General features: G+C 40.0%; 1 pseudogene; it reads left to right on the top strand.

Moving 5' to 3' along the window:
• The window catches only part of LOC103204662, a 15286-nt pseudogene extending 8912 nt beyond the window's left edge, over window positions 1-6374 (top strand).
• Window positions 6375-9927: the final 3553 nt, after the last annotated feature.

Here is a 9927-nt window from a genome sequence, read left to right as displayed (position 1 = left end):
GAGGGGAGCTGCTGCATTGTAAATTTTGGTCAATGACATGAGACAAAGTATATGTGAACTGCTGTATGAAAAGTGAATTTACTCTGTAAATCTTCACTCAAATCCTAATTTAAAAAAATAAATTAAAAAAAAAAAAAAGATTTCACAGCTTTACAGATGAGAAAATAATTTTGTCCCTGGACATAAATATACCTAAAGTTGTGCCCATATTTGATTTCAATGCTTCAGAAGATGAGATTTTAGCCTTGCAGTTGATTTGAGCCATTTGTGATGACATGATGGGGTGAATGTGTTTTGCATGTGGCAAGTATATGAATTTTTGGGAGCCAAAAGGTAGAATGTTATGGATTGAATTGCATCCCCTAATAATAGGTGCTATAAATCCTAAACTCTATGCTCATAGTTATGATTCCATTTGGGGAAAGAATTGTCTCTGTATGTTAATGAGGCAAGATTATTGTAAGATGTATATTGACATAATTTCTTTTGAGATATAAAAGAGATTAAACTATGAGCAGAGGCAAAATGGGGTAAGGTAGATGCCAATGCACATGGACATCTCCAAGAAACCAGAAGCTGAAGAAGCATGGACTTCCTCTAGAGCTGATGAAAAGGGAAAAGTGTTCCCTGGAACTGGTGCTCTGAAATCATCATTGTGGCCTCTAAAGTATGAAAAACTAAATTTCTGTTTGTTAAAGCCATCCATTATGGTATTTCTGTTCTAGCAGAACCAGATAACTTAAGACATACAGAAACTATGATAAATGTGTTATGCCAAGCCACTAATATTCTAGTAGTTTTCTACATAGAAATAGAAAACTAATACAACACTATCTGTGAGGCTGGATGGAAACAACACTCTCATGCATAACTAAGAGAGTGAAGTGTTGAAGCCCTTATGGACCCGTCAAAATTCCAAAAGCTTCTTTGCAGAAACAGAAAAGCCAGTTTTCAAATGTATGTGCAATAGCAAGGAATACTGCATAACTAAAGCAATCTAGAAGGTTAAAGTTGGAAATCTCCCATATCCTGATTGAAAACATACTTCAAAGCCACAGTAATTAAAAGATTCTGGTACTGTTATAATAATAGACATATAGAGCAATAGAATAGAATTGAAAGTCCAAAAATAAATTCATACATGTATGACCAACTGATTTTTTTTCAAGGGAGCTAAGTCCATTCAGTAGGGGAAAAACAGTCTATTCCTTGAATGGTGCTGGGAAAACTGGATTTCCACATGCAGAAGAATGAAGCAGGAACCATGCCTCACACCATACATAAAAACCAGTTAAAAATGCGTTGGGGACCTTAATGTGTAAGATAAAATCATAAAATGTCTAGAAGGAAATGTAATGGCAAGGCTATAGGACCTAGTGTTTAGCTATAGATCATCAGATATCAGAACAAAATCCAAAGAAGCAAAAGACAAAATACATAGGTAAACCCTCATAAAAAATAAATACTACTACACATCAAAGAACTTTATTATCAAAGTGAAAAGACAGCCTACAGATTGTGAAAACATTTTGGGGAACCATTTATCAGATAAGGGTATAATATGAAATATATATCTATGTATATAACTCCTACAACTGAAGAACAAAAAGACAAACAACCCAATCAAGAAATGAACAAAGGACTTGAACAGACAGTTCAACAAACAGCATATTCAAATGCCCAGCAACCACATGAAAAGATGCTCAAACATTATGAGCCAGTAAACTAAAAAACCTGTTGCCATCTAGTTGATTCTGACTCATAGTGACCCTAAAGATAGGAGAGAACTTCCCATTAGAGTTTTTAACATTATAATCTTCATAGAAGCAGACCACCACATCTTTCTGCTGAGGAGCAGTTTTGTGGGTTCAAACCACCACCAAAGGCAAACGTCTGTCTGGTATTCTCTGCTTTCAGCCAAGATCCATCTGACTTCAGTAATGATATTCCTCATTCCTCTTCTGAATCCAGCTTAAATATCTGGCAGTTCTCTGTCAAGGTACTGCTACAACCATTTTTAAATTATCTTTGGATGATGGTGGTATTACATGAAAAAAAAAAAAAAAAAAACTCAGTGCCATTTAGTTATAAATGTGGAAGGTATGTTGGCTGATGTTTTGGTTTGTATTATTTTCACCCTAATTTAAAAAGACAAAAACCTCTGTGGAGCTAAATTTGGCTACACCTGACAATGAACTTCTACAATGTCTGCATGTGCATAGACCCTTGTCTGAGCAATTTTACTTCTAGAAATGTTCCCTGAAGATATACCACCATAAATACAAAATAACATATACTAAGGATTTCTTTTTTTTAGGAGTTCTGGAAGCGTAGTGCCTAAAGGCACTTGTCTGCTAACCAGAAGTTTGGTGGTTCAAACCCACCAGCCACTCCTCAGAAGGAAGACGGGGCAATCTACTTCTGTAGTGATACAGCCTTGGAAACCCAAGGAGGGGCCGCTATGAGTCGGGTCCGACTCGACGGCACATAACAATAACAACAACAACAAGGACTTTTTACTATAGCATTATTTATAATACCAAAATATTGCAAACAATCAAATGCCCATACATAGGAAATGTGTTGGATAAATTATGTATGTCTACATTATGAAGACAGTGTAAGTATAACCATTATATGAACATAGTGAGAAATGTAGCCAGAATGCTCCTTAAAGGAGAAGCAAGGCTGTTGAGATGTCATCTAATTTACTTTGGACATGTTATTAGGAAGGATCAATCACTGGAGAAGGACATCATGTTTAGAAAAGTGACAGTCATCAAAAAAAGAGGAAGACCCTCAATGAGATAGACTGACTCAGGGTGGTGGTAGTGAGACCAGCACTGTACTCCAGCCCTTTTATCCCTTCATGGTTTCTCTTAGCTCCTGTTCAAGAACTTGTCCTGGACAACTGCAAATCAAATGAACAGTGAAGAGTTTTTAACAATTGGATTTTTGAGCATAGAAATATAGGTGTCTTAGTGAAAACACTAGACTGACACTGCTAGGAATTAAAACATAAAATGTATTGAATAGAACCATTTAGAAATGGCGAGACATTTACAATACCCATGCAAAATATTTCAATGATCTAAATTGCAGGGAGAAAAGTAAGGGTGTAAAAAGGTATAGTAAACAAAGGATTTGTGCTCACAAGCACATAGGGGAGGGGGAGAAAGCATAGCAAAAGTTATAAACCAAAACAAAACCAAACTCACGCTGTCGAGTCGATTTCAACTCACAGTGACCCCTCCTTGAGTTTCGGAGGTGGTATCACTATGGAAGTAGATTGCCCAACCTTCCTTCCAAGGAGTGGCAGGTGGGTCTGAGCCCCCAGCCTTCTGGGTAGCTGTCAAATGCCTTAGGCACTACACCACCAGAGTTAAGTTACAAACATAAGCATCATCAGTAAGTTTCTTTGTTGCATCTTTAGGTTATTACATGAGAGTTGTCAGAGAAAGCGTTCTGTCAGGGGCTAGTTTTCTGTCACAAATGCAGTCTGCCTCCTTATCCTAACAAACTTAGTCTTTACTTCAGTCACAAATTTACAAAGGGCTAGTAGAAACATAGTGGAAAATCCTAGTGAGTGAAATTTTAATTTGGGAGTCAGAATGTGAACTAAGACTTGGCATATACTTATTTATGGTGCAGTGAATGACTTGGTATGGCTCTTCCACCCAAGGTCCTTGTGATTCTCACCAGATGACTGGGTGGAGCTATGTAACTGTGAGGTTCTTGTGGTCCACCAAAGGGATTGGATAGCTTGTTGACAATGTAAATAAGGTACGTGGCATCCTTGTGGGGATGGGGCCATGAAAATAAAGTATTTGGAACCCCACCAGCCACTCCTTGGCAGGAAGTTTGGGCAATCTACTTCTGCAGTGATACTGCCTCAGAAACCCAAGGAGGGGGTGCTCTGAGTTGGATCCAACTCCATGGCAGTGTGTTACGTTGCAATGTGGGGACTGGTCAGTCTTATCATTCCAGTGGTCTTAAAATGAACTCTTCGAATGCAGAAGGGGGTTCTCACTGCCATGAAGAGAAAAGAGCCAGGTGTGGAGCTCATTCTTGGATCTGAGATCCCTGCACTGAAATGGCAGAGAGACAATAGCAGCAGAAGCAGAAGAACTGAAAGACTGGTATGAGATGGAGAGTTCAGTGCTTTGGGTAGGAGGCTTGGTGGCCGAGTGGATTGTACCTATCAGCAGAGATAAAAGAGTTTTGTAACACTGGACTGGACAGGAGAGAGGCCCAGCCAAGAGCCCAAGGGTCAAAAACAGTCATGGCTTCAGGCATGGCTGAGGGGAGGCTGTCCTCATCGAAGAATTGTATCCTAAGTGTTCCTGAGCCTGAAGCGTAACCTGTTAAACTTCCTTAATAAACCCCACAATTGTGAGTGTTGTCTGTGAGAGCTGTGTGACCATTGCACAAATTATCGAACCCATCAAACAAGTAGTGAGTGCTGGGGGAGAGGGGTGCAGTTGGTGTAAGACTGGTGGAAAAAAAGTTTGGAGGGTAGTGGCATGTCTGACTTTTGCCTCACAGGATTTAGCTTTGGACTGTTGCTGTTGATCCTTCTCCCTCCCCCTCATGAAATTAGAGAAAGTCAGAAGATTTCACCTCCATGCCCTTTTCACCTATTTTAGCTACAAAGTTATTGGCAGGTTTGAACTTCATTTAAAGGAGCTCTGGTGGAGCACTGGTAAAATATTTGAAGATTGGGGAATCTACTTCCTTAGAGATACTGCCTCCGAAATACAAGGAGGGGTCACTATGAATCAAATTGACTCAATGGCAGTAATTTTGGTTGTTGTTGTTGTTGTTTAACCAATAGGTAGGTGATTAGAACCCACCAGTGACTCTGAGGGAGAAAGATGAGGCAATCTGCTTCCTTAAAGACTCACAACATTGGAAACCTTCTGGCGGCAGTTCTACTCTATCCTATAGGGTGGCTATGAGTAGGGATCAATGCCATGACAGTGGGTTTTGACTTCATTTAACATTATCATTTCTATTTCCCATCTTCCTGTTGACCAAGTCTCCCTGAGAAGCTGGACTACATTAAGAACAACACAGTATCAGGACTTATTAACAACCTGTGATATGCAGATCACTCAACCTCGCTTGCTGAAAGTGAAGTATTGAAGCACTTACTGAAGATCAAAGACCACAGTCTTCACTATGGACTATACCTCAACATAAAGAAAACAAAAACCTTCACAAACGGACCAATTAGCAACACCACAATAAATGGAGGAAAGACTGAAGTTGTCAAGGATTTCATTTCACTTGGATCTATGATTAACACCCATGGAAGCAGCAGTCAAGAAATCAGATGTGATACTGCCCCGGGCAAATCTGCAGCAAAAGACGTCTTTAAAGTGTTAAGGAACAAATACGTCACTTTGAAGACTAATGTGTGCTGGGGCAAGATGGTGGACTAGGCAGAAAGACTGCACAGACCCTCTTCAACAAAGAAAAGGGAAACCTGTGCATGGTGGCTGGGGAACAAACAGAGAAGGTGAAGAGAAAAGTGGGCTGCACAAACTTTCTTAACAGATATGAAGTAATTCTTTATCTAGCTTAGAAATCCTGACTTTGGCTTTCTTTGTTTTTCAGGCAGAAAAGTTGTGGCAAAAAGGCTGACCAGTTTCTCTAGAAAAGTAGAAATGAAAATCTCAGTTTACTTTTAAATGGAGATTTTAATTTAGGTCTGAAGTCACCCAGTTCAGATATGTCAGTCCCCCAGGTTTTTGTTTGTTTGTTTTTATTCATGTCCACAAAGCCTTGATTTCAGTCTCAAATCTCCCTAAACTACTGACATTGAAGAAGCTTGAGCTCAGTGACAGTAGAATCTTTGAAAGTGTGGACATGTTAGCAGAAAAACTTTCAAATCTCACACATTTAATCTTTAGTGAAAATAAACTGAAAATTATCAGCGCCTTGGAACCTTTGAGAAAAGTGGAATGTCTGAAAAGCTTGGATCTGTTTAACTGTGAAGTTACCAATTTGAATGATCACCAAGGAAGCATCTTCAAGCTCATATCCCAGCTGACCTACCTGCATGGCTACAGCTGAGAGGACAAGGAAGGCCCTGACTCACATGCTGAGGTGGACAGTGAGGACAAAGAGGAGGATGAAGGAGGAGAGATGATGAGGAGGAGGATGGTAAGGAGGAAGAGTTTGATAAAGAAGAGAATAAAGGCAACGATATAGAAGGGGAAGAAGATGAAGACAAAGTCATTGGGAAAAAAGAACTTGGCCATGATGGAGAAGGTGCTGGAGATGAAGAAGATGAGGATGAAGGTGAGAAGGAAAAAAGTGAGAAAGGTGAAAGGAGGAAGATAGAAATAGATGATGAAGGAGAAGATTAAGACACCAAATAACCTGCAAAAAAGAACTGTTCAGTAATGAAAGGACTGCTCGTCGGGACTTGGTAGCTAGATCTATCTATCTATCTATCAATAATAGATATAGATCAAGATATCTAAATAAAGGATAGCAGTGATACAAACCCAGGACAGTCACCCACCCACCCAAAGAGCCAAAAAATAATTCCTGTGACATTCCACCTTTTTCAATTTAGGCTCTATTGAAATTCTACCACCAAGCTTGGGGACTTCACCCCCACAAAATTGTAAGCACTGTTGCTTTTCCATGTAAGACTCTTGCTGTAGCGTGGACACCTGTGATTGGTAAGTCTTAACCATTCGTAGCTACCAGTTACCTGAGGTTGTAACAACGTTTTCACTTTCTGTACAACAAATAAGCTTTGTAAATAAAATCTTAACATTAAAAATCTAGAGATGAATTGACACAGTGGCTGCAGCAGTGACTTCAAACATAGCACTGACTGTGAAGATGGCACAGGACTCACTCTGTTACACGCAGAGTCACTGTGAGTCAGAACTGACCTCGAAAGCACCTAAAAGAAACACATTAGGAAGACATAATTTTTTTAAAAAAGTAGATATTTGATATGGAGAAATTTCTAGAATATAGCATTAGAAAAAAGAGCAAAGCGAGGAAAAATACTATTCCACCTTTTGGATAAGAAAGAAAGAAAAATAAGTGTATGTTTTGCTTTTTTGTGTGTAAAAATAATCACAAGAAAGATAAATCAGAAACTAATGAATATGACTATTTAGGGGAGTGGAAATCTGGGTGTGGGATAGAAAGGGAGTGAGACATTGAAAGTATATTTGTTAGTCTCTTTACCTTTGAACTACACAAATATTTTATATGTGCCAAAAACATACAAAATGAAATTGAGCACTTTTTAATGATATGAATGTTCAAGTATGTCGAAAGAGCAGTCTAAGGGCAGCCCAACACCTTTCCCTGTGACCACCAGTGAACCTTGGCTTAGGACGAGATCTTTTCCCTGGCTTCCTGGACAGGTTGAGAGTGCAAACTGTTTCCCTTTTCTGGGGCATCCTTACCCAAAACACTTCCCATGGCAGTGAGTGGCCTATCAGCACCTCTCCTTCTTATGTCCTGAGCACCAGTCAACATCCCCAAGATCTGCTTAGCTACCTGTATACATTATACAGCACTTGGCCAACCCCACTTCTGTCTCTCTTCACAGCAGGGAGGGAATGGGGCCTTTCTACTGTGGCACAAGAGGGGTGTGTGTAGACTATCTCTCTGTGTTGTCAGAGGAGCAAGACTTGCTGGCCATGGGGACCTGATGTCCACTATTGAAAGTGACCTTCCTCTATCTCTTCTCTATGTGAATAAAGTGTTGTTTCATCTGATGCCTGTGTTTGAATCATGTCTTTTTAAGTGACCCCAACGCCTGTCAACTGTACAATGTGTTACTATCCTCCATGTGATGGCACTCTCCTGGAGATGGTGTCTTAGTCCTCTAGCATTGCTATAACAAAAATACCACAAATGGATGGTTTTAGCAAACAGGGATTTATTCTGTTACATTTTAGAAGGCCAGAAATCTGAATTCAGAGTGCCAGCCCTAGGCGCTGGATGAAGGCCCCTCGACCTTGGGCTTCCATGTGCACTGGAACTGAAGGCTTCTTCTGACTCATACACTACTGGCTACTGAGGCTGATGAACTCAAGATTGGCAGGTAAAATGGTACACTCACAAGATCAGCAGGCCACTGGTTCAACTCCAGGAACTTAAGATCAAGACTTGACCAAATGCAGGATCTAAAATATGCCAAAAAGCTAGAGACCTTTCCCAATGCCTTTCCATATATACTGGAACCAGGTCACACACCAAAGGTAACTCCCCTTCAAGTACTTAGCAGCTCATAGTAGGTTCCAACATGGTGGTGATTACAATCTCATCATGAGGAATAACTACACCCAGCTGCCAAGCCACTCAAAACTACATCCCAGCCAAGTTGACAAAGAACCTTAACAATCACAGATGGTAACAGATGTCACTTTCTCAACAAAGTATTTAGGCAGGCAGAAAAAAACAAAGAGAAAAACAAACACTGCTGTCGAGTGGGATCCAACTCATAGCAACCACTCCTTGGATTTCCGAGGTGATATCTCTATGGAAGTAGATTGCCTCATCTTCCTTCTGAGGAGTGGCTGGTGGGTTTGAACCACCAGCCTTCTGGTTTGCAGTCAAAGGCAGGGGCTAAATGAAATGGGGAAAGTGGAGGACTCTGCAGGTTGTAGAGTCCCTGGGTGGTACCACAGTTTGTACTTTTGATTGGTAATCAAAAAGATTGAAAAGTTTTTCCACTTAGGACCTCAGGAAGTACCTTTGCAGCAAAAAGTTTAAGAGCGTGGCTGCTAACTGAAAGGCCAGTACTTCTATCCCACCAGTCATTCCATAGGAGAAAAATGTGGCAATCCACTTCCATAGATTATAGTCTTAGAAACCTTATGTGACAGTTCTACTCTCACCTATGGAATCATTGCTATGAGTTGGAATCAACTGGATGGCATACAACAATAATTACAGCAGGACCTCAGTGGAGAAGGAAGGCAAATTGCCACAGTTCTCTAAATCAGGGGATGACAAACTTTTTCTGCATAGGAACATATAGTAAATATTTTAAGCTGCTTTTGTTGCATTCTTTGCACCTTTTTGTTTTTGTTTGTTTGCTTTTTACAACGTTTAATCATTGTTAGCTCCCAGCAGTACAAAATCAGGCTGGCAGAAAAAAACAGAAAGAAAAAACAAACTCACTGCTGTTGAGTCGGATCCAACTCATAGCAACCCCTCCTTGGGTTTCTGAGGTGGTATCTCTAAAGAAGTAGATTGCCCCATCTTCCTTATGAGTTGTGGCTGGTGGGTTTGAACCAGTGGCCTGCCATGTCACCTGCTGACCTCTGCTCTAGATACTTAACACTGAAGCAAAATCACACGGAATAAATTTATTAGAAATCATGCAGTTCCTTTCTACTCTTCCAAGAAAGCCTATTTTCCTACAAGAGATGGGATAAATAATTTTGGAATGGGTGTGTAAAAAGGAAAGAATCATTTTCTTCCTACCTGACTAAAAAAGGAGAGGAAGTTCTAGTGGGCACCCAAAGTACAGTTAAATAACCTTAGGAAAAGAGAAATAAGACACCTACCTTTGCCTGAAAGGATAATTAGAGGAAGTTATATGATTTCTCATTATTTTACATTTGCTCAATGCATGCCCCCCCTGGGGAATTTGTGGATTAGATATGAATGAGATTTTTGGAAAATAGAATGGAAAAAAAATCAATAAAAAGAAGCAAAAGATATCCTGTGACTTAAGACTCTGAAAGTATTTAAGATAATCTGAAAAACAAGTCCCAGGAAAAGTCTGTCTTGGAAGAAGTACAGCCAGAATGCTCCTTAGAAGGGAAGATGACGAGATTTCATCTGACATAGTTCAGACATGTTTTTAGGAAGGACATCATGCTTGGTAAAGTAGATAGTTGGCAAAAAGAGATGGACTAACCCTTACCAAGATGG

The sequence above is a fragment of the Orycteropus afer genome, unplaced genomic scaffold (assembly GCF_000298275.1).
Source record: "Orycteropus afer afer isolate SDZICR_OR568_19922 unplaced genomic scaffold, OryAfe1.0 scaffold00255, whole genome shotgun sequence".
NCBI classification, from domain to species: domain Eukaryota; kingdom Metazoa; phylum Chordata; class Mammalia; order Tubulidentata; family Orycteropodidae; genus Orycteropus; species Orycteropus afer.
The sequence above is the reverse complement of the archived record's forward strand: the minus strand, read 5'-3'. Positions and strand labels throughout refer to the sequence as shown.